Raw genomic sequence first — 22,289 nt, 5'->3', positions numbered from 1 at the left:
TTAATGGTTCTATTGTTAATGTAAAATGAATTTTTTCTTGATTTCCTTGTCAAATAATTCATTGTTTATGTATAGATTTGTCGCTGATTTTTGAATGCTGATTTTATACACTGCACCTTTACTGAATTTGTTTAGTAGTTCTAACAAGTTTTTATTGTTATTATTGACTCTTTAGGGTTTTCCATATAATATTATGTAATGTTTAAGTAGAGACAATTTTACTTACTTTCTGACTTGGTTGTCTTATATTTCTTTTTTTTTTTTTAAGAGTAGGAAAAATTTATTGAGAGAAAGCTTCTAAGAGAGACAGAAGGGGGACTGGAAAGTGAGTTGCCCATATTTCTTTTTAAAATTTTGATTTAATGATTGCCCACACCACAAGGGGTGCAGGTGGGAATATCTCTACCACTGTGTGTAGGAAAACCTCCTCTGTGACAAAATAGTCTCATTAGGGTCTAAGAGCTCAACATCCTCAGCCTCGTTGGGATCCTCCCAAACACCTCCAGTCTAATTTATGGATCCCATTCTTCTCCGACTAATGCCCTCTCTTTTACTTCAGAATCTTCTGAGTGTAAAATTGTCTGTGTACTTTTTTATGTGTGTCTGGAGCTGGGAATTTGCATCCTTGATCTCATTATTTTCCTTTACCAATTTGTCCTCACAGTCAGAAGACCTCAGATTTCCCATGCATATTTTGAGCTCATTGTTTTCCTTCACTAATTTATCCAAAGATGCTAAAACCAACCAGCCAGCATCATTATATTTCCCACTCTGCCAAAAATATTTAAAAGCCTCATAGGGCCGGGGATTTAGCTCAATGGTGCCACCTGCCTCGAAAGCGCAAGGTCCCGAGTTCGATCCCCGGTACCAAAAAAAAAATCATTAAAAAAACTTCAACTTTACAATTCTGTTTCTCTAGAGCAACTCCTGGTAGCCACTCAATGCTTACAAGAGTCAGATGTAGAAGAATAGAATACAAAGTATCTGCCTGAACATTGGAGACCTGAAGGATCCAGTTGAGGGCTTGGACCCCATGGCAATATCCTGTGCAAATCTGTTTGGTTTTGGGTTTTTTGGTACCAGGGATCGAACGCGGGTCCTTTGCGCTTGCGCAGCAGGCGGCGAAACCACTGAGCTAAATCCCCGGCCCCTATGCAAGTCTGTATCAGGAGGCTGAAGGATCTGCATTGAGAGACCAAAGGACTCGTGCCAAAAAGGCCAAAGGGCCAGTGCTGGAAGCTGAATGTCTGTGCCAAAAGCCTGAAGGATCTGTGCCAGAAGCCTGAGGGATCTGCACTAGAATCCAGGAAACGACATCTAAGATGAAGAGGAGGATTGAAGCACAGGAATAAAACAGCCAAAGCTCTTTAGGAGAAAAACTGCTGAACAGGTCCTCTGAAGAAAAACAGTCACAATCGCAGTGGTCCGACCGACCGGGAGGAGGGCGGTGTTGTCCGGGCAGCGCAGTCTGGGCGGTGCTGCGGAGACTTCCAACCCAGGACAATTCTCCCTCCTCGGGCCTCCCCCCTCCTGCCCTCGAGTGTCCTCGCCTCCTAGGCCTCTCGTATCTGATACCGTGGGGCAAGGTGAGAGCAGGCCCGGGAGGGTGATCACACCGAGCAACCGCAGTCTCTACCAAGATGATAGAAGTCCTGACAGCAACTGACTTCCAGAAACTGCTACACCAGCTGAATACTCTGTTGGAACAGAAGGCCAGATGCCAGCCAAAGGTCTGCGGCTTGAGACTAATTGAATCTGCACGTGATAATGGCCTTAGAACGACCGCAAGACTGAGGGACTTTGATGTGAGAGAACTTCTTAGTCTAACTCAGTTCTTTGGCTTTGATACGGAGACATTTTTTCTAGATGTGAATTTATTGGACAGATTCCTGTCTAAAATGAAGGTACAGCCCAAGCACCTTGAGTGTGTTGGACTCAGCTGCTTTTATTTGGCTGTAAAATCAATAGAAGAGGAAAGAAATGTCCCATTGGCAACTGACTTGATCTGAATAAGTCAGTATCGGTTCATGGTTTCAGATTTGATGCGAATGGAAAAGATTGTATTGGAGAAGGTGTGCTGGAAAGTCAAAGCTACCACTGCCTTTCATTTTCTACAACTCTATTATTCTCTCATTCAGGAGAGCTTGCCATTTGAAAGGAAAACGAGCCTAAATTTTGAAAGACTAGGAGCTCACCTTAAGCCATGTCACTGCAGGATCCTATTTTCTAAAGCAAAGCCTTCTGTGTTGGCCTTATCTATCATTGCGTTGGAGAGCCAACCACAGAAGTGTGAAGAGTTAGCAGAAGGAGTAGAATGTCTTCAGAAACATTCCAAGATAAATGGCAGAGATCTGACCTTCTGGCAAGAGCTTGTATCCAAGTGTTTAACTGAATATTCATCAAACAAGTGTTCCAAACCAAATGTTCAGAAGTTGAAGTGGATTGTTTCTGGGCGTACTGCATGGCAACTGAAGCATACTTACTATAGAATAACTCACCTTCCAACAATTCCTGAAACGGTTTCTTGATTGGTAATTTTGGTTGTTATTCTCTGTATAGAGAAAATTGTATAATTTTCTTCTACAGTTGAAGTATTGAAATATTATCTTCAAAATAAACCAACTGGACTTGGAATAGCAAAAGGGAAAAAGCAGTATCACCAATCTAGTCAGCTAATATTTGAAGGCATTTGGTATATATAAGGTACAATACCCTAAGGGCCGGGCATGGTGGTGCATGCCTATAATCCTAGCACTTGGGAGGCTGAGGCAGGAGGATCGTTATATGAGTTTGATGCCAGCCTGGGCTACATAGTGAGTTTAAGTTCACCCTAAATTACATAGGGAGACCCTGTCTCCAAAAAACTTAAAAAAAAAAACCTTTAGGCATTTCCAATCTCTGACATATATGTTAACCATTTCATTAAATTAGCATCTTAGAAAACAACGTCCTCTTTAATAATCTGAATTTTTAAGGTAGTGCTGAAGTAATGCTTTTTTAATTGCACATTTTGCTAAATGTAACCCTAAGCTTTAGCTCATTTAAAGTTATAATAGGACCAAAAGTTTGATCCACATATGAACTAATTGGAGACTGTTACCTTATAAGCAGAGAATCATTATGAACTTGAATGTTACTCCTAAAGAAAAAGTAATACAAAGCAGATGATCACTTCTGGGTTTCTGAAAATTGCCAGTATGTCTCAACATACTGCTATTGCAATTGGAATAATAAAAAGTAATTATATTCATAAAAAACATAAATTCAGTCACTGCATATATTCTATATGTTCTTGCCATCTAAATTTATTAACTTACAGTAATGATTTATCTTTTCCTACTCAAAACTAAATGTTAATATTTAACACATCCACATATGATTATAAAACTTGGGCATGAAAAATTTTCTTTTAACAGCTAGTAGTATTTAGATAAACTTTTGATAAGTTGGGGGTTTTTGTTCTTTACATAATAGTATTATTGCAGTAACAAAAAAATTTCTTTGAAGCCTTTCTCCACAACCCTGAACTGTGGATTCCATAATGTTATAATTGATTTAAATTATGAACCCTCCGGCTGGGGGTTTAGCTCAGTGGTGCCACCACCTGCCTCGCAAGGACAAGGGCCTGAGTTCGATCCCTGGTACCAAAAAACCCCCCAAAACAAAATAAATTATGAACCCTCAAAACATCACAATTAGATTAGTATGATGTTCTCCATTTTTGGAAAACTGCCCAATTAATATAATGCTGCAGTAAGATTGTTTAGATTTGAATTCATTTGTAAAGCTAAAGACATAAATGTGAAACAATTCAAGCCTGAAAAGGTGAACTTTGAATCTTCATTTCTAACATTAATTTAACTTTCTATACTGGATCAATATATTATATTTAGGTGATTTGGAAAATGGTAACCTACTTAATTTAAAGGTTAAATTTTAAATTATGAGGTTTATATCAAAACCAACATTTCACACATGCACTTTTTTAAGGCATAATAAAGGTTATATTCTAGATAATGTAATGGTTTCTTGGCACCCATAATGCAAGTAATAGATAGTTCAGAGACGTGAATGTTATTGCTATATGGGAATTACATTTAAATTTAAAAACATTTTGTATTAAGCCAAAATGCAGACCTACTAAGTTTGGCATATCATTGAGCTATCTTTAAGGTTTCTTCTAAAAAACAGGTGACATTTGTATCAGTGATGGAAGTTTCTATACAGAATCTACTTCCTCAGTCCTATCTAGTTCCATTTTTAAAAAAATATGTTCTATTACATTACATAGTTAAGTCAAAATCAATTACCACTCTGAAAACTTGCTTTACCCTAAGTTCTGGCTAGATAAAGCACTCCAGGTTTTACTACGAACTGTTTCTATAAAACTGCCATTGCTTCCAGTTTTGTTTTTTTAAGGAATAAAATATACTTTCACAAATTTCCATAATGTGTCATAAGAAAAGTAAGGAGGCACCACCATAATTATGAGATTGCTGCCAGGGATTTAGCTCAGTGGTTCCAGCGCCTGTCTTGCAAGCGGAAGGACCTGAGTTCGATCCCCGGTACCAAATTATGAGATTGCTGAGGTAGTGTTTGGAATTCTCCATATGAGCCAATCAATATAAGGAAACCTATATTGTTAGTGTTGTAAACAGTTAGTCCAGCCTGAAGCCTGAGTCTATCCAGAATGGATGTAACCAATTTTGACATCATGTTACAAATACTAAGCACTGAAAAATAAACCAAAGAAGCACAGTATATTCTACCTTTAAATGTTTGTAAACCATGTTTTGTGGATATCTTCAGTTTTACCATAAGGCTGATAAATTTCAATATTTTGAAAAATCAGTATTAATTTTGAGTTGGCAGAGGTAACCTAACCAACTACCTTTATGTTTGGTACTAAGAGATATACCTTTCAATACAATTACTGAAATGCAAAAAAAAGAAAAAAGAAAGAAAGAACAACAGTCACAATGAAGCTCCTCCAGGGCAGGTCGACTGCAACAAAGCTATTCCAAGAAAATCAGCTGAAATCCTTCCCTGCTGTTCTCCTTTTATACCATTCTGACAACAATCCTCCTTAAAGTGGGTCTTCCATGCCTAGAACCATGCTGACTCCATTCAGCTGGGTGTCCCCACTCAAGTTGACAATCAGTTAATTGCCACACCAGGCAAGGTGGTGTACACCTGTAATCCCAGAACTTGGGAGGCTGAGGCAAGAGGATTGCCAAGAGTTTGAGGGTAGCCTACATAGAAAGACCCCATCTTTTAAAAAAGGTGAATAAATTAAAAATAAATAAAAATTTGATTTAATTGCTCTGGCTAGGACATCTAGTGCCATATTGAACAGAAGAGAGGGGTGTAACTGTGTTTTGTACAAGAGCTTGGAGCTTTCCCCATTGACAGTGTGGCCTTTACTATGCTGAGGTAAATTACTGCACAGCCCATTATGTTCAGAATTCTTTTCTTTATATACATCATGAATGGAAGCTGAATTTTGTCAAATGCTTTTTCTGCATCTTTTGAGATGACCACATGATTTTTATTTTTTATTCTGTTAATGTGGAGTATCCCATTGATCTGTATATGTTGAAACCATTCTTGCATGCCAGGGATAAATCCTACTTGGTCATTGTGTATAATCCTTTTTATGTGATGCTAAATTTTCCTTGCTAGTATTTTATTGAGGATTTTCACAGATACTGGCCTGTAATTTTTTTTTCTTGTGCTATATTTGGCTCTGGTATCAGTGTAAAAGAGGACACCTTTTATGAGGCTGGCCTCATAAACAAAACAAAAATATGATTATCACAAAAAGGAGAAGCAAATCCCACTGCATCCATCTCTAAATGATGTTCGTTTCTCTTCTAGCGTAATCATGTGTTGATTGAATGTTGGTTATATAACAAACGATAAAACGCATAACCATTTTATAGTAATATTCTAACTTTGTATAACATATAGGTGGGGGAGGAGATTAGTATTGTGCATAGTATCTGTGATCACAAATCTCATTTCTTCACCTGGTTGTGAAGTATCCAACACTAGTCAATATTAAAAGATGTTGCTCTACATTTGGCTTGAGTCAGAATCCAACAAGGTCTGTATATTTGGTTATTTGATGCAATCTTTTATTCAACACAGCCCCTACCTTTCTTTTCATTTTATATTCTTTATTTTGTGCTTTGATTTATTGTAGAATTCAGGTTGTGTTGTTTGTTTGTTTGTGGTACTGGTGATGGAACCTGGGACCATACCACTGAGTTATGGTATGGCCTCAATGCTTTTTTTTCTTCAGTACTGGGGATCAAACTCAGGACCTTGGGCTTGCAAGGCAGGCTCAGTGCCACTGAGCTGAACCCCCGGCCCTCAGCACTTTATATTGTTCTTTTGAGATAAGGTCTTGCTAAGTTGCTCAGGCTTGCCTTGAACTTGCAATCCTCCTGTCTCAGCCTCCTGAGTAGCTGGGATTACAGGTGCGCACAAATACACCTGGCACGTTGTTTTTTTTAACATAAAAATGTTTCAAATTATGGATTTGGTTGTTTGCTTTCTCTTGATACTATTTAACTTGTCCTACTATCTTCCATATTTCCTGGTAGCTATTCTCAAGACTTCAAAAGATTTGGGTTCTGTTTCTTCTTTTGTTTCGGCAATGAGAATTCAATGGTGTTACTGTGTATTTTTTAAGTATCATTTGGTGGTGTATAAGATGTTTGTTATCCAATTTCAGGGAATCTAAAATTGATCACTACCTGAGGTGGTGGAACATGCCTGTAATCCCAGCATTCTGGGACACTGAGGCAGGAGGATCACAAGATCCAGTTCAATCTGGCCAACTTAGTAACTTGTGTGAACTTGTCTCAAAAAATAAATAAATAAATAAGGCTGGGGATATAGCTTATTTCTGTGAAAGCCCTGAGTTTACTCTTTAGTACTGCAAAACAATAAAAATAAGTAAAGTTGATCAGTGGGTTCAGGTAGCCTTGGGTCTATTATAAAAATTCTCATTAACTTATCACTAATGATTTGAATAATCCTAGAGATGAAGACCTGGACTGATTATATTTCATAAGGGATTATTCTAATTCTGTACTCATTCCCAATTTCAATTCTGCCCTAATTTTAATAGCTGGAATTCTTTTACAAAGAACTTTTTCTAATTAACAAGTTGGTTACCTTGACACAAAAAGAATAAACCACTGAGACAGGACAAAATTATGCCATCAGTTTTCTGTTACCATAAAAATTACCTGAGACATTCAACTTATAAAGAGAAAAAGAAAACTGACAGGACTTTTGTGAAAATGGCAGAGTGCTGAGCAGCAGAAAAACATCCTCTCTGAGATCTGGAGTCCAGACACTGGAATATAGTAATGTAAGGAAGAGAAGAAAGAGGGAAGTGGATCATTGAGACACAGCAAAGATCTGAAGCAAGAACTGGAGTCCATAAGGAGAGCAAAGAGAAAGACTTCGACACAGAAGAGATAGGTGGTATGAGGCACTTTCTCTCTGAGTTCTGGCTTGCATTGTGGGACAGGCAGCTCAAACCTGCAGAGACCCAGTGAATATTGGTGACCTCAGAGGCCTCCACAGAGAAACACACCAGTGGAAAGGAGCAGTGAATGCCGTGGACTCCACTGGCTGGTTAGTGATTCATTCCAGTGTGGTTCAGGTGTTGCCTGGAGAGGGTGATTGTCTGGTTGCCATTTTGGAAAGGGGCCCACTAAACTCAGAACTCACAGCATCTGTGAGTTGGCTCCATCTAGCAGTTTCCAGTATCAGGGTGAGGCACAGCCATGGAGACACCAAAAAGGTGTCAGGGAGCCAACTTCAAGCTAGAAGGAAGCACTCAGAGTATCGTGGGCTGAGCAAATCAGGTCCCAGTCTCACAGTCAGAAATCAGAACCAGCCTGAACTTCAGTGGAGCTGAAGACACAGACTTGCTAGGATTATCTACCACCCTACCATAATTTTGCTGCTGACTTGCTGGGATAAACCAACACAGACCTGAACTCTGTCTAGCCCCCTTTGTCTACCAGTGACAGCAGATATTGAAATTGACATTTTTTTCTTTTCTTTTCATCTTTTCATTTTTTTCTTCTTTTTCTGTTTTTATATGAGTGTGGATGTTGTTTCTAGTTTTTTGTTTTTATTGTTCTTTCTGTTCTTGTTTCCTCTTTCTTTCCCTCCTGTTGTCTTTACCAGTATCCCAAAGCTTGTGTAATCTTCCTTTGTCCTTTAGCCTTACTTCTAATCTCTTTCTTTTCTTCTATTTCTGTATTATTTCCCCTAATCCATTTTAAATTTTCTCCCCTGGGAGTACAATCACCATATTTAGGGGATACATACTGTATACAATTATCTGGTTTATTTTAGATTTTGTATATAACTACAAATCTTGTTTATATGGTTAATAGTGGCAAATTAATAGTTACCACAGTTTTTCATTTTCTAGGCTGTGCTTGATGCTTTTGTTATTACTGATCTTACTACTTTAGCCAAGGTAACATAGTTGTTCTAATCAGTTGTTCTACTTTGTATGCCAAGATCGAGATTGCCTGGGGGTCATAAACAATAATATAGGCTAATGCCAAAGAAACCAGGTGCTAGGCCAAATAGGCAGCAACTTCTTATCCTCAGTAAATTGAAGGAGTAGGATCTTGCAACAGACTCAAAACCTAAAAGCCAGCTACACTTGGAAGACATTTCTGAGAGCTTGGAGTGAAGTATTTCATGCCCTACAAGAAAACAACCTCCAACCCAGGTTGATGTACATCACAAAATTATCTTTCAAAAGTAGATGGAGAAACAAGATACTTCCATTTCAAAAATTCTTGAAGAAATTCATGACCACTAAACCACTCCAAAATGTTCTGAAGGACATTATAAAGAGAGATAAAGAAGACAATAGCTCCATGAACCCCAACATAATGAATCCACCAGGCAAGGCAAGGAATTAAACAGAGGGGGAAAGAAAGAAAACCAACAATAAGAAAATAATATGACAAGAATAAGTCAATACATATCCGTTATATAACCATCAATGTAAATGGTCTCAACCAATTAAAAGACTGGCAGAACGGATCAAGAAACAAGATCCAACAATATGTTGCACACAAGAAGCACATTTAACTAAAAAAAATTCATACACTGAAAGTCAAAGGATGAGAAAAAATACTCCATGTAAGAGGAACCCAGAAAAAAATCAGGGATAGCTATTCTATTTGCAGACAAAATGGATTTCAAGCCAAGACTGATCAAGAAAGACAAAGAAAGTCATTACATGCTCATTAAAGAAACAATCCAAGAGCAAGACATAACAATCATAAAAACACATGCACCAAATACCAGCACACCCAACTATATAAAACAAATATTAATGGATATGAAAAATCAAATAAACAATAATACAATTGTAATGAGGGACCTCAATACCCCATTGTAACAAATAGATGAGCTGACAAAAAACCAACAAAGAACTATCAAAACAGAACCAAACTTTTGAACAAATGGACTTAGTAGACATCTACAGAGTGTTTCACCCCACAACATCAGAATACACATTCTTCTCAGCTGTGCACATTCTCCAAAATAGACCATATACTAGCTCATAGAACATGCTTAAGTAAATGCAAAGGAACTGACATTATCCCATGCATATTATCAAACCACAGTGTAATAAAATTAGACGTTAGTGGCAAAAGAAACTACAAAAAACTGCATAAACACATAAAAATCACATAACATCCTCTTAAGCAATTAGATAAATTTTGCAATTAAATGATAATGCCAGTACAACATACCAGAACTTATGGGACACAATGAAAGCAGTCCCATGAGAGAAATTTATACTGGTGAATTCCCATATAAGAAAAACAGAGAGAGCTCAAATAAACAATCTAATGTTGAACTTCAAGCTTCTAGAAAAAGAAGAGCAATTCAAGCCTAAAGCTTGTATGATGGAGGAAATTATAAAGATCAAAGAAGAAATGAATGCAATTGAGACTAATAAAACAGTACAAAGAATTAATGACTCAAAGAGTTAGTTCTTTGAAAGGTTATATAAAATTTACAAACCCTTAGCCAACCTTATCAAAAAAAGGAAAGAAAAGACTCAAACTCATGCAATTAGGAATGAAAATGCTGAAATCACAAATGATCCTGCAGGAATACAGAAGTTCATCAAAACCTACTTTAAGAACCTATATTCTAAAAAGATGGAAAACACAAAAGCAATGGACTGATTCCTAGAAGTATATGAGTTGCCAAAGGTGAAACAAGAAGATATAAAAATTCTAAATAACCCAATATCAATCAATGAAATTGAAGATGTAATTTAAAAACTACCAACAAAGAAAAGTCCAGGTCCTAATGTATTCACTGCTGAATTCTATAAGAAATTTAGAGAAAATTTAATACCACTACTCCTCAAACTCTTTAGTGAAAAAGGGAAGCAATACTTCCAAACTCATTCCTAGAAGCAGGCATTACCATGATACCAAAATGAGAGAAGGATCCAACTGAAAAAGAGAACTACAGGCCAATCTCCTTAATGAACATAAAGGCAAAAATCTTCAATAAGATACTGGCAAACAGAATGCAGCAAATCATCAAGAATATTATACACTATGACCAAGTAGAATTCATCCAAAAGATGCAGAGATGGTTTAACATATGCAGATTAATAAATGTAATACACCATTTTAACAGAATCAAGGACAAAAACTACACGATCATCTCAATAGATGCAGAAAAAGCATTTGACAAAGTCCAACATCTATTCATGTAAAATCCCTACAGAAAATTGCAATAGATGGTCTTTATCTCAATCTGATAAAAGCCATCTATGACAAACCAACAGCCAACATCATACTAAATGGTCAAAAGCTTAAAGTTTTCACTCTAAAATCAGGATGAATACAAGGATGTACATTATCACTACTCTTATTCAATATAGTTTTGGAAATGTTAGCTAGAGCAATTAGACAAGAGAAAGAAGTAAAAGGAATAAAGATAGGAAAGAAAGAAGTTAAATTATCATTATTTGTGGATGGCATGATACTCTACATAGAAAATTCCAAAAACTCCATCAAAAGAGTTCTAGATTCAATAACCAAATTCAGTAGCATAGCTGGATACAAAGCCAACACTGAAAAATCAATAGCATTCCTGTACACAAATAACAAACTCATTCAGAGGGAAATTAGGGAAACTACACCTTTCACAATAGCATGAAGAAAAATGAAATGCTTAGGACTCAACTGAACAAAGGATGTAAAAGGCCTTTACATTGAAAACTACAGTATTCTGAAAAAGGAGATCAAAGAGGATATTAAAAATTTAAAGATATCCCTTGTTCTTGGGTAGGAAGAACCAATATAGGGAAAATGGCCATACTTCCAAATTTGTTATACAGAATTAATGCAATTCCAATCAAAATATCAATAGCTTATCTCAGAAAATTAGAGAAAATAATCCTAAAATTCAGTTGGAACCAGGAGAGATCTAGAAGATCAAAAGTAATTCTAGGCAACAAAGGCAAGGCAGGGGTCCTCACAATCCCTGACTTGAAATTACACAACAAAGCTACTATGATAAAACAAACAAACAAACACCATGGTACAAGCAAAACAAAACAAAACAGACCCAAGGATTAATAGAACAGAAAAAAAAAGATGAAGAAACAACTCCAAACACACTAAGCCACCTTATCTTTGACAAAGGGGCCAAATACCCTGACTTGAAGAAAGATAGCTCTTACGGAGCATAACACTGGGTTTCACAAACACATCCTTATTTTTCTACTGTAAATTTTTGCTTTAGCATAATAGTAGCCAGCTGTGCATCTCAGTAGTTTTCCCTGAGGGATACAGGAAGCAATGTTTGTTTGTTTGTTTGGTACTGGGATCAAACTTGGGACCTTGAGCTTGCCAGGCAGGCGGCAGAACCACTGAGCTAAATCCCCAGCCCCAGGAAGCAATCTTTGTGTTTACCCACTTAGTACAATGAAGAGCAAGGTGTGTGCACTTGTGTGCAAAAGTGTCAAACTGAGATGCTGTAACAGATTTTGCATATGTTTACCTGAGCATCACGCACAACACTCTAGGATTTGTTTATTTTTTTTTCTTTTGATTTTTCTGGTAGAAGTAACCTAATTCAGTACAATGCCACATGAAAAACCAGACTGGCAAGTTTTGGAGGAGGTCAAAAGTGAATCACCAGATTCCTCATGCATAGCTAATGAAAATGATCCATAATGGTAAAATCTGTGTTTTCATAACAAGAGTGGTGTGGGTGTATGATAATGATGATGATGACAACGATGACTTTAATATTAACCACGTGAACCAAAGTTCCTGTGACAGTGAAATGGAGCAAGAATTGACTGATACTGACACAAGGAAGGCAGTCCTCTTTGGTTCAGAATATGAAGAAAACAGCAATGTGAGGGCATATTTGACTAGTCAAAATGTTGCAAAATGGCCATACAAACAGATGGAACAATCCAATGTTAGAAATAGGTCCAAAAATATAGTGAGGATCTTGGCAGGGGTGAAACCTATTGGACAGAATGCCAGCACTGCCATTCAATGTTGGAAATTATAACAGATGAAATGCTACACGATGTTGTGAAATACACAAAGGCTAAAATACAAGTAAAATGTTCTGTATGCTCCAACAGCCATATTCAAAAATGTTTTTATTATGACACCTCCCTAGCTGAACTGAAAGCACTCATAGGTCTGCTGTACTTAGCAGAGATTTCTCATGGTAATCACAGGAATGTAAAAGACTTTGGAAAAGCGATGGGTCAAGATATGGCCTAAGAATTTATGCCTTTGTAGATACAAATATTTATTATGCTTTCAATTTAGAAATTTAACCTGGAACAGCCATCGGGTCCTTATTTCTATTGTAATAAACCAAATGATGCATGAACAGACTTGTTGCTCCCAAACTAATCAGAATGTGAGATTTGACGATCGGTTTACCAGTTTCCAATTGATGTTACATTTGCTAACAGAGCACAAGTTGACCAGTGTAGGTACTGTATGTAGGAACAAAGCAGAAATTCCAAATGAAATGTTGCAATTTCAAAAGAGAGAATTGTATGGTACAATCTTTGGATTTCAAAAAGATTCACTTTGGTCTTGTATATGGCAAAGAAAAACAAACTCGTACTGCTGGTGTCAACATTGCACCTTGGTGGAAATATTGATAGGGAAACCTGGATAAAACTGAAGCCTGAGATGGAAACTTTCTACAACAAAACCAAAGGCAAAGTAGGTGTTGTTGATGAATTATGCAGCAAGACGATGTCACTTGAAACACAAAGCACTGGCCAATGGTTGTATTTTACTCAATCCTAAACATGTGTCGCACAAATAATTAGATAATTTACAAAGAAGATAACAAGTGCAAAATTCTACAGAGAAATTTTCTTAGAGGATTGAGACTGGAACTCATACGAGATCATTTACAGCAGAAGAAAACAAAATGTTTCTACACAGGGAACTATGTAAAAAAATTGTGGAGCACACTGGTGAGCTGACAGAGGAACAGGTAGGCACATAATCCCAAAGACCTACTATCACAACAGGAAAACTAAAAAGATGCCAACTATGCCTATGAGAAAAGACAGGAAGACAAAACATACGTGCTATCAGTGTAAGCAATACTTGCGTATGGAACATGCAGTTTTCATTTGTGAAGACTGTCTTGGGTGTGACAATTGAAAGAAAGATTTTGTTGTAGAGTTTTATTGATATTTTCAATGTAGTTCACATAGGTTTTTATTTCTGATGTTATAAATTTTGTAAGCAAGTAAACAGCTGATGTGAAAATACTGATGTCCATTCGTTACACATTTGATATTTTATTTTATAGATATCTGATTTCCCTGCTAAGTGCACATTGTACAACATAGTAGGAAGCTCCTGACAAAAAAGGAAGAGAGGTGGAACATGCAATTGTCATGTGTGAAGACTGCCTTGGGTGTGGCATTGAAGCAAAGATTATTTTTATTGTAGAGTTGTATTGGTATTTTCATTGTAGTTCACATAGGAATTTATTTGTTGTCCTTTTTTAGACTTTGTACACCGGAAAACAGTCAATGTTGAAAATGTTGATGCTTTTTTATAAACACTCAATAAATATTAAGAATGCATGGATGGGCCAGGGATTTAGCTCAGTGGTTTTGCTGCCTGCCCTGCAAGCGCAAGGACCCAAGTTCGATCCCCGGTACCCCCCCCCCCAAAAAAGAATGCATGGGCGGGGGATTTAGCTCAGTGGTGCTGCCACCTGCCTCGAAAGCACAATGTCCAGAGTTCAATCCCCGGTACCAAAACCAACAAAAAAACAACAAAACAAAACAAAAACACTGAGATTTCATCTCATTCCAGAAAGAATGGGTATCATCAAGAAATCAACCGATAACAAATGCTGGCGAGTCTGTGGGTAAGAAGAAACCCTTCTCTACTGTTGGGAAGAGTGCAAATTGGTGCAACCAATTTGGAAATCAGCATGGAGATTCCTAAAAAACTGAAACTACAGGTCTCATTTGACCCAGCTATTCCCCTTTTTATTTTCCCGAAAGAGTTAAAAGCATCATACAACAGTGATATATGCACGCCCATGTTGATAGCAGCACAATTTGTAATAGCTAAATATTGGAAACATGCCAGATGTGGTGGTGCACACCTGTAATTCCAGCACTCAGGAGGCTGAGGCAGGAGGATTGGTGCAAATTTGAGGCTATCCTGGGCTACACAGTGAGTTCAAGGCCAACCTGAACTATATAGTGAGACCTTGTCTCAAAACAAACAAACAAAAAGATATATGAAGTACAGATACAAATTCCACATGATGAATGTGATATATATATATATATATATATATATATATATATAGTACCAATAAAATTAGTTTTAAATTTTTTAAATTAAAAAATAAAGGATTCTGTTAAGGGAATGAAAAGACAAGTCATATATCATGAGAAAATACTTACAGGGCCCAGTATTTAGCTCAGTGGTTCCAATGCCTGCCTCGAAAGCACAGAGTCCCAAGTTAGATCACTGATACAAAAAAAAAAAAAAGAAAAGAGAAAGAAAATACTTACAAATCACAGAGATGATAAAGGATGTGAATCTAGAACATAAAGACATGTCCCAAAATTCAATAATCAGAAACAACCTGGAAAGGAAGCAGGTGTGGGGATTGTAGCTCGGTGGTAGAGTGGCTGCTTACATTTTTAAAAAATGGGCAAAAAGGGGTGAGGGGAAAAAAGATTTAAACAGACACTCTGTCAAAGAAGATATACAGGGGCCAGAGCTCAGTGGTTCCACCGCCTGCCTCACAAGCTCAAGGGCCCAAGTTTTATCCCCAATACCAAAAAAAAAAAAAAAGGCATATGGACAACAAATAAAAACAAAAAAGATGCTATCATTAGTCATTAGGGGCATGTGAGTTAAAACCCAAAGACATCACTACATGCTTTATGAGAATGAGAATTCCTAAATTTGAAAAAGTATTGGCAAGGATATATAGGAACTACAATTTTCTTTTTTTCTTTTTTCTTTTTTTTTTTGTACCAGGGATCAAACTCAGGACCTTGCACTTGCGAGGCAGGCAGCAGAACCACTGAGCTATATCCCCGGCCCAGGAAGCACAATTTTCGTACACTGCTGATGGCAAGGTTAAGGGGCATAACTTTGGAAAATAGTTCAGCAGTGTCTCAAAGTTAAACATGGATTTCCCAGATGGCCCAGACTTTCACTCCTACATATCTATCCATGAGAAATCAAACGTGTCTACAAATGAACACTTACAAATGTGCAGTCCAGCTTTCGAGGGGAAATGCTTATCTACTTTATTTTTAATTGGCAAAATGTGTGTATTTATGATGTATACCATGACGTTTTGAAATATGTATGCGGTGGAATGTCTATTAATCACTAGCATTGGCATATCCTCATGTATTTCTTTCTGATGATGTGATATAATATGAAATACAGTTGTATAGTTGTTTTTTGATATCTACAAAAGGTTAGTTCCAGAACCATCCCCACCCCAAGATACCAAAATATGTAGATGGTAGGGTATATATATGAGACAAGATTGCCTACATACACAGCATGGTAACTGAAGATCAGAATTTAACATAGGATTCTATTTTTGTTCATGTTTAAACATTTCCTCATAAAATGTGTACACAGCCTTCATTTAAAAATAAAGAAAATTTTGAAACCCTGGAATTAGTTTACATGTTTATCTAATGGAACACTATGGAACTCCTAAAAAGAACACAGTGGGCCTGTAGGTATTATGCCTTGGAAAGATAAGCCAGGTTAAGAAGAAAAGTTGGAAAATAACACACACACACATACACACACGCGCGCGCACAGTGTGATGGGAAAATATAACATGCTTACATTTAAAAAAATTAAAGTGAAAGATCGCCACTAATCCCCCTGAAAATTCTCCCCTTTCCTTCAGGTACACTCATTCTATGGGTTCCTGCTATGTTCTGAAACAGTTCTTTCTCCAAGTCCTTTTTTGTGTCCCTAATTGCGTGGTGGTGACTGTCTACCCGTCCTGAATTGATTCAAAATGTTTACCTTTCACGGTCATTTTGACTTTTAAAAGACAGTATTTGATTTAAAGCGTACCTATTTCTCACAAAGCATATGCGTCCTTTCATTAGGAATGTTAAAGATGAACAACTGCACTTTCTCAGAGGTTGCACATCCTGTGAACATTTGGGATGTTATCCTGCTCCTTGGAGGAGACTGGCTCAGTCCCCTTTTGGTTCCCAAATGACGTAAAAGTGAGATCTTTGGTTTTAGACATGTTTCCTCAGAAAGGCTGGAGCTATAGTTGAGCAAATCTGGCCGGTAGCTACATCTTTACTACTCAACAAAGAAAAACCTGCAGCCTCTAGCTGCCTCTAGCACCCCAAGCATTAACTTTAGGGAAACGAGGCCTTCAGGCAAGACAGAAAACGTAACGTGACTATGCCTGTTCGTAAGCCTGCAGGGCATTAGAGGATGGAGAAAGGTGAACTGAGCTACTCTCTGGCTCACTTTCCACCCTGGAATCCTCCGTGTCTGAGAGACCTAGAAACCGCAGCAGCCATTTTGCAGGGTGGGCTGCGCAGGCTTTCGGCGCGGAGCCAGCGCGCGACTGAGCCTGAGAGGACGTGGATAGGTTGGCCGGGGCGAACGCGCGAGACGAGGAAGAAGCAGGCATGCGCAAAGGCGACAGCGGCGGAGGGGTGGGCCCAGAGCACGAGTGCGCTTGCTCAAAGGGAGCCCGCGAAGCACCTGGAAGAGGTGAAGGGGGGCACAGGTAGAGGGTTGAAGAGCGCTTGCGCTGGAGAGCGACCGTGAGGGACGAGGGAGTTTCGGAGTTTGCGCGCTGAGGAGGCATTTGAGAAATCTCGCAGGATCTTAGGAGTCTATATATGCGCTGGACGTCGCTGCCCTTTCCTGGCGACGTCTCCCCTGTCTGTTCTGTGCAGCTCAGGCGTTTTTTTTTTTCTATTCGCGTTCTTTCTTACCTAAACCCCTGCCACCACTCCATGGAAGATTCGATGGATATGGACATGAGCCCCCTGAGGCCCCAGAACTATCTTTTCGGTAACTGCTTTGAGAGAGTGTTAGAACGAGGCCGAGCGGGCCTGGTGGCTGGGGGGGCGGGAATCCAACTGAGGCTCGGGTCGGTGGAGAAAACTTAAGTGGGCTGGGGGAGGAGGGTGGGGCGGCCAGAGCGCTGGCTGCTGAGCGAATGGGACGTAGGAAGCGAGAACCGGCGCCCTGAAGCCTGGGGCGTGAGCGGTCCAAGGCCTAGAATCTGAGGTGGAAAACCGGCTGGCTGAAGGGTCGCCTTTTTCTGGGGTAGGAGAGAGATTCCACGTCATGCGTGTGTAAGACTGTAGGTGTGTAAGACTGTAGGGTTCGGATGCAAATCGGTGTCTTTACTGCTGGGCCGCAGATGGAGGTTACTGTAGGGAGGGAATAGAGGGAGCCTGGCCTTGTTCTCTAGACTAAAGTGTGTAGAACTTGGGGACGGAATTTTCCTGTGGCTGGACGTGAGAAGGCCGCTGCTGCTGGTAGCGCTTAGTTCGGGCAAGATGGTGGTGTGGGCTCCATCCATATCCGGGGCTCGCTGGTGTCTTGTCACCGACGAACCTTGCATCCTGCGGCTTAGTTGAGAATGGTTGGGCGAGAGATCTTGGGTGAGTTGGATAATAGTGCCAGTATTCTGGAGGTCTTTGTTCAGTGCTCGCAACATCTTCTATGATGGTAATTCTCATGTTCAGAGCACTTTCTGTCTCACTGCTGTACATGGAAATCGCTCCCCATTGCAGATGACAGTACTGGTGAAGCGACTTACAGATGTTGCCCATAGTTTAACAAAATTTGAACCACGACGCTTGAGTCCAAATGGCGCTGTATAAATAGAAGTTTTGTAATTTGGAGGAAGGAAAATGGAGGCTACTTACTACCTTGAGTGCGACATGGAGCACAGGGTTTAATGAGAAAAATGCAGGTTGAAGACGTGGGACTGTGAACTTTGAAGAACCAGGGCTTTCAGGTGACCACCTCCTTTCCCCACACTCAAATTACACTACACACTTAGGAGAGTCCTACTTTGGTTTTCAATCTCAGCAAATTTAATTGTGGAAACCTCTTTGTGCTTGACTTGGACTCATAAATCCTGCCCAGATTTCATCTTGTTGATTAGCCATGCTGAGATTTGTTAATTGAGCAATAGCATTTGAGTACAGTAATTATGTACCAGTAACTGTTAAGTGCTTATTAAATGAAACCCTCTCAAGTTCAGTTTTAGTTCTGATAACCTTTAGAATAATTTTTTCATTCATGGAATGGGAGTAGATCCATGCACTCTACATTGTTTGTTCGTACCCATTTTCAATAGTTAAAATTTCTTTTTTTTTTTTTTTTTTGGTACTGGGGATTGAACTCGGGTCCTTGCACTTGTGCAGCAGGCGGTGAAACCATTGAGCTAAATCCCCGGCCCAATATTTCTTAATAATTTAAAAATTTTGTTAACCTTTTCTCTTGGAAGCTCTTGCATCAGTTGCCACTAAAGCAATGAGCATGCTTCCATCTGTAGAATGGTACTAATTACCTGTCTCATTGTAGTTGAGAATGAAATAGTATAAGAAAGTGGAATTAGTAAAGGTTTTTTTTTTTTTGTATTGGGGATTGAACTCTGGACCTTGTGCTTTCGAGGCAGGTTCAGCACCACTGAGCTAAATCCCCGGCCCTATAAAGTTGGTGTTTTTTTTTTTTAATGGTTGTTATCCAGTGTATTCATGTATGAAAATGTAGAAAGGAGATTCTGCATTGTCCTCTGGTATCTAGAGTAATGAAAAACGGGTCCACAAGGTAACTTTACCTCTTTAGTTGCTAACTCTTAAGCCTTGGTGTTATTTTTCTCTTTTACAATTTGCCTTTTCTTTACAAGTTGTGAACTAAAGGCTGACAAAGATTATCACTTTAAGGTGGATAATGATGAAAATGAGCACCAGTTGTCATTAAGAATGGTATTTAAGCTTTCAAAATAAACAACTTAATATTTAAGTATCAGCCTTTTAGTTCGTACTCATGTGGCTTAATACTTTTGCTTCCTTGACTACTTATAAGTTAGTATTTTTTGTAACTAGGTATTGAATATACCTCATCTCTACACTTATCATATAAATGTTGGCTTTTGTTGTTCACAAGTCAGTTTAGGGACTGTTGCAAAGGATGAATTGCACATTGTCAAAGCAGAGGCAATGAATTACAGAGGCCAATTAAAGTAACATTAGCAACTTTGAAAATGTCTGTGCAGCCAACTGTAAGGACAAGTGAACTTTGATATTTATGTGAGAGTTTAGATCTTTTTAAAGATGGGTATCTTTGGGCTACCTGCTCAGGACCCCTCCTGCCCCTCAGGAGCTTTCCTATCAATAAATATCTTCCTATTTAAAAAAATTGAAAAAAGATGGATATCTTCTAGGTTGCATCAAGGGAATAAGGAGGGTATTTTCTTTCTTTGTCCCAGTTATCACAGCTGCATCTTGTGTCACTGATGCTTCTGTATCAGAAGGGCGAAAATAGGTTCACTGGTTTGATTTGATTGTATGGGGTGTGCCCGAAATGGCTGTTATAAATTTTCTTTACAGTGCTTAAATTTAATTAAAATTTTCCTTTAAGTTTTCCCTTGGGGGCTTTTAAATTACACCTGTGGTCTTAAGGTTGAGGTGTGGTTCAGGGCCTGTGCATGTTAGTAGAGCACTTAGTAGGTCTTTTTATATGCTGTATTAAGCTACTTTTTCTATTTACTGAAATTGTTTGACTTCCAGTTTGGACTTGAAAGGCATGCTTGATTCTAGTATTGCTCTAGGTTATAATAGGTTCAGTTAGGGTTATAGTACAATAATTTCCTGACTTACCAACAAGTTCTATCCCAGCATAAGCATAAAAAAAGCCACACATACAAAAATATTGTAAGGAAATTATTTTTACTTTTACAGTTACCTGAAAATGATGCTACAGTACAGTATAACAACTGGAATATAGCAGATTGCATGGAGTGAACTGACAAGAGAGTTACTAACTGGAGAAGGGAAAGTAGGTGAGTGATGGTGAAGCTGAAGGATCATCAGCAGTAGATGGAAGGCAAGATGGAATTTCATTCACACTTGATGTTGATGACAGGTTTTTTGATGGATTCAGTTCTGTCCACCCTCTTGAAAAAGTGATCCAGTGATGTCTGAGTAATAGCTTTTTTTCTCATCATAGAAGACTGTACAGTAAGCACACAGCAGTACAAATGACAATGTCTGGCAGACTGAGCTACTTCCGTGATGTTCCGTCTCCCAATGTTCATAATGTAAGGTCCGTGCAACTCAAATGTTCGTAAGTCTGGGGCTTAGCTGTACTGTAATTATATCTGGAATGGCCTGCTTGTGCTATTAAAGTTTGGCAGTGAACATTAGTATCTCCAAAGAATTCATTTTCAACAAATTTGATTCCCATTTGCTGTTTTTTTAATAGAATCTTGTTTTTTTTTTTTAAGTATTTAATGCTGTATGTTACTAGTGTTCATTGTTTTTTCTGATTTCTTGCTTGTTGGAGTTTCATAGTGTCTTCTTTCATTTTAGCTGTGGAGGAAGATAAAGAATCAGATGAGGAAGACTACATCTGGAAAGCTATCTGATCTTGGAGGTGGTAATAAGTTTCCACAGGTAGAACTAATTTTACTACAAATAGTGTATTCTAGCTTTCAATTTGGTGACTAGGATTGGATCTTACTCATAATTATGTATTTTTCTTCAAGAAAAAACTAAAATTAGCTGCTGATGTAAATGATGATGATGATGATAACAATGACGAAGAGTAAGCACTATACTCTAAGGAACTTGACATGCTTATATGCATGGGTAAGTATTTTAGGAAAGTCTTTTACTGGGTCCTCTAAATAGTAAGTGGCTGTTGGTTGAGTTTGGGTTAAATAAGTGGAGCTAAAAGTATGCTGGGAGTATGAGTTGTGAAAATCCTGCTGTGTATTGTGAATCTTTAGAAGGGTAGAGTATGCAGGCAGCATTTCTGAAATTTACTTAACTTCAATACCTTTCTCTTGATGAAAATTTATTGGATAGGTCAAATTACATTCATTTTATAAGATAACTAAAGATTTTGGCCTGTGGTTGTTTGACTCCTTATTGACAAAATGAGATTCTAAAAGGATTTTGAACTTTTTTTGTCTGTTTGTTTGTTTATTTATTTATTGGTACCAGGGATCAAACTCGGGTCCTTGCATTTGCAAGGCAGGCGGTGAAACCACTAAGCTAAATCTCCGGCCTTTTTTTGCCAATTTAAAACATGGTTGTAAACAAGGGTCAGTGTGTTTATTGCACTGGATCAAACTATAGTAATTAACAGTTATACAATAGAATAAAGTCCTATTCTTAGTTGGTCTTACAACAATATCAGTGACTTCCAATACTTTAATTTTCAGCTTTGTCCCTAAAGATTTACATTTTTGTTATTCTTAGTCTCATCTAAGTAGTCTTTGACTTGGGTGTAATAATAAGAAAAAAATGTAAATACAGATCATACTAAGGTCCAAATCAGGTTTTTAAAATAATAGACACCTTAGGGTGCCTTAGTTTGTGTATGAACACATTCTTAAGACTATATCTCACTTGGTAGTCAGTGTATGATTGTATTGCTATATATGGCCTTCTTAAATGTCCCTTTTTAAAC

At 38.1% G+C, this 22,289-nt stretch overlaps 3 pseudogenes across 1 annotated transcript in view; all 3 read left to right on the top strand.

The window, feature by feature from the left end:
* Positions 1-1,640: 1,640 nt before the first annotated feature.
* Positions 1,641-2,009, top strand: LOC147822954 (cyclin-G1 pseudogene; annotated as a pseudogene).
* Positions 1,929-2,534, top strand: LOC101719289 (cyclin-G1 pseudogene; annotated as a pseudogene).
* Positions 2,535-17,361: 14,827 nt separating this feature from the next.
* The window catches only part of LOC101702584 (small ubiquitin-related modifier 2-like), a 45,485-nt pseudogene continuing 40,557 nt past the window's right edge, over positions 17,362-22,289 (top strand). The window contains exons 1-5 of the transcript XR_002387488.2: positions 17,362-17,645; positions 20,555-20,655; positions 20,823-20,918; positions 21,185-21,268; positions 21,361-21,463. The product of XR_002387488.2 is annotated as a small ubiquitin-related modifier 2-like (transcript). The remainder of the gene's footprint in view (positions 17,646-20,554; positions 20,656-20,822; positions 20,919-21,184; positions 21,269-21,360; positions 21,464-22,289) is intronic.

The sequence above is a fragment of the Heterocephalus glaber genome, unplaced genomic scaffold (assembly GCF_053883595.1).
Source record: "Heterocephalus glaber isolate CG9 unplaced genomic scaffold, H.glaber_assembly_v1.0 deba00001606, whole genome shotgun sequence".
In the NCBI taxonomy this organism is placed as follows: Eukaryota; Metazoa; Chordata; class Mammalia; order Rodentia; family Bathyergidae; genus Heterocephalus; species Heterocephalus glaber.
This window is presented reverse-complemented; position numbering and strand designations above follow the sequence as displayed.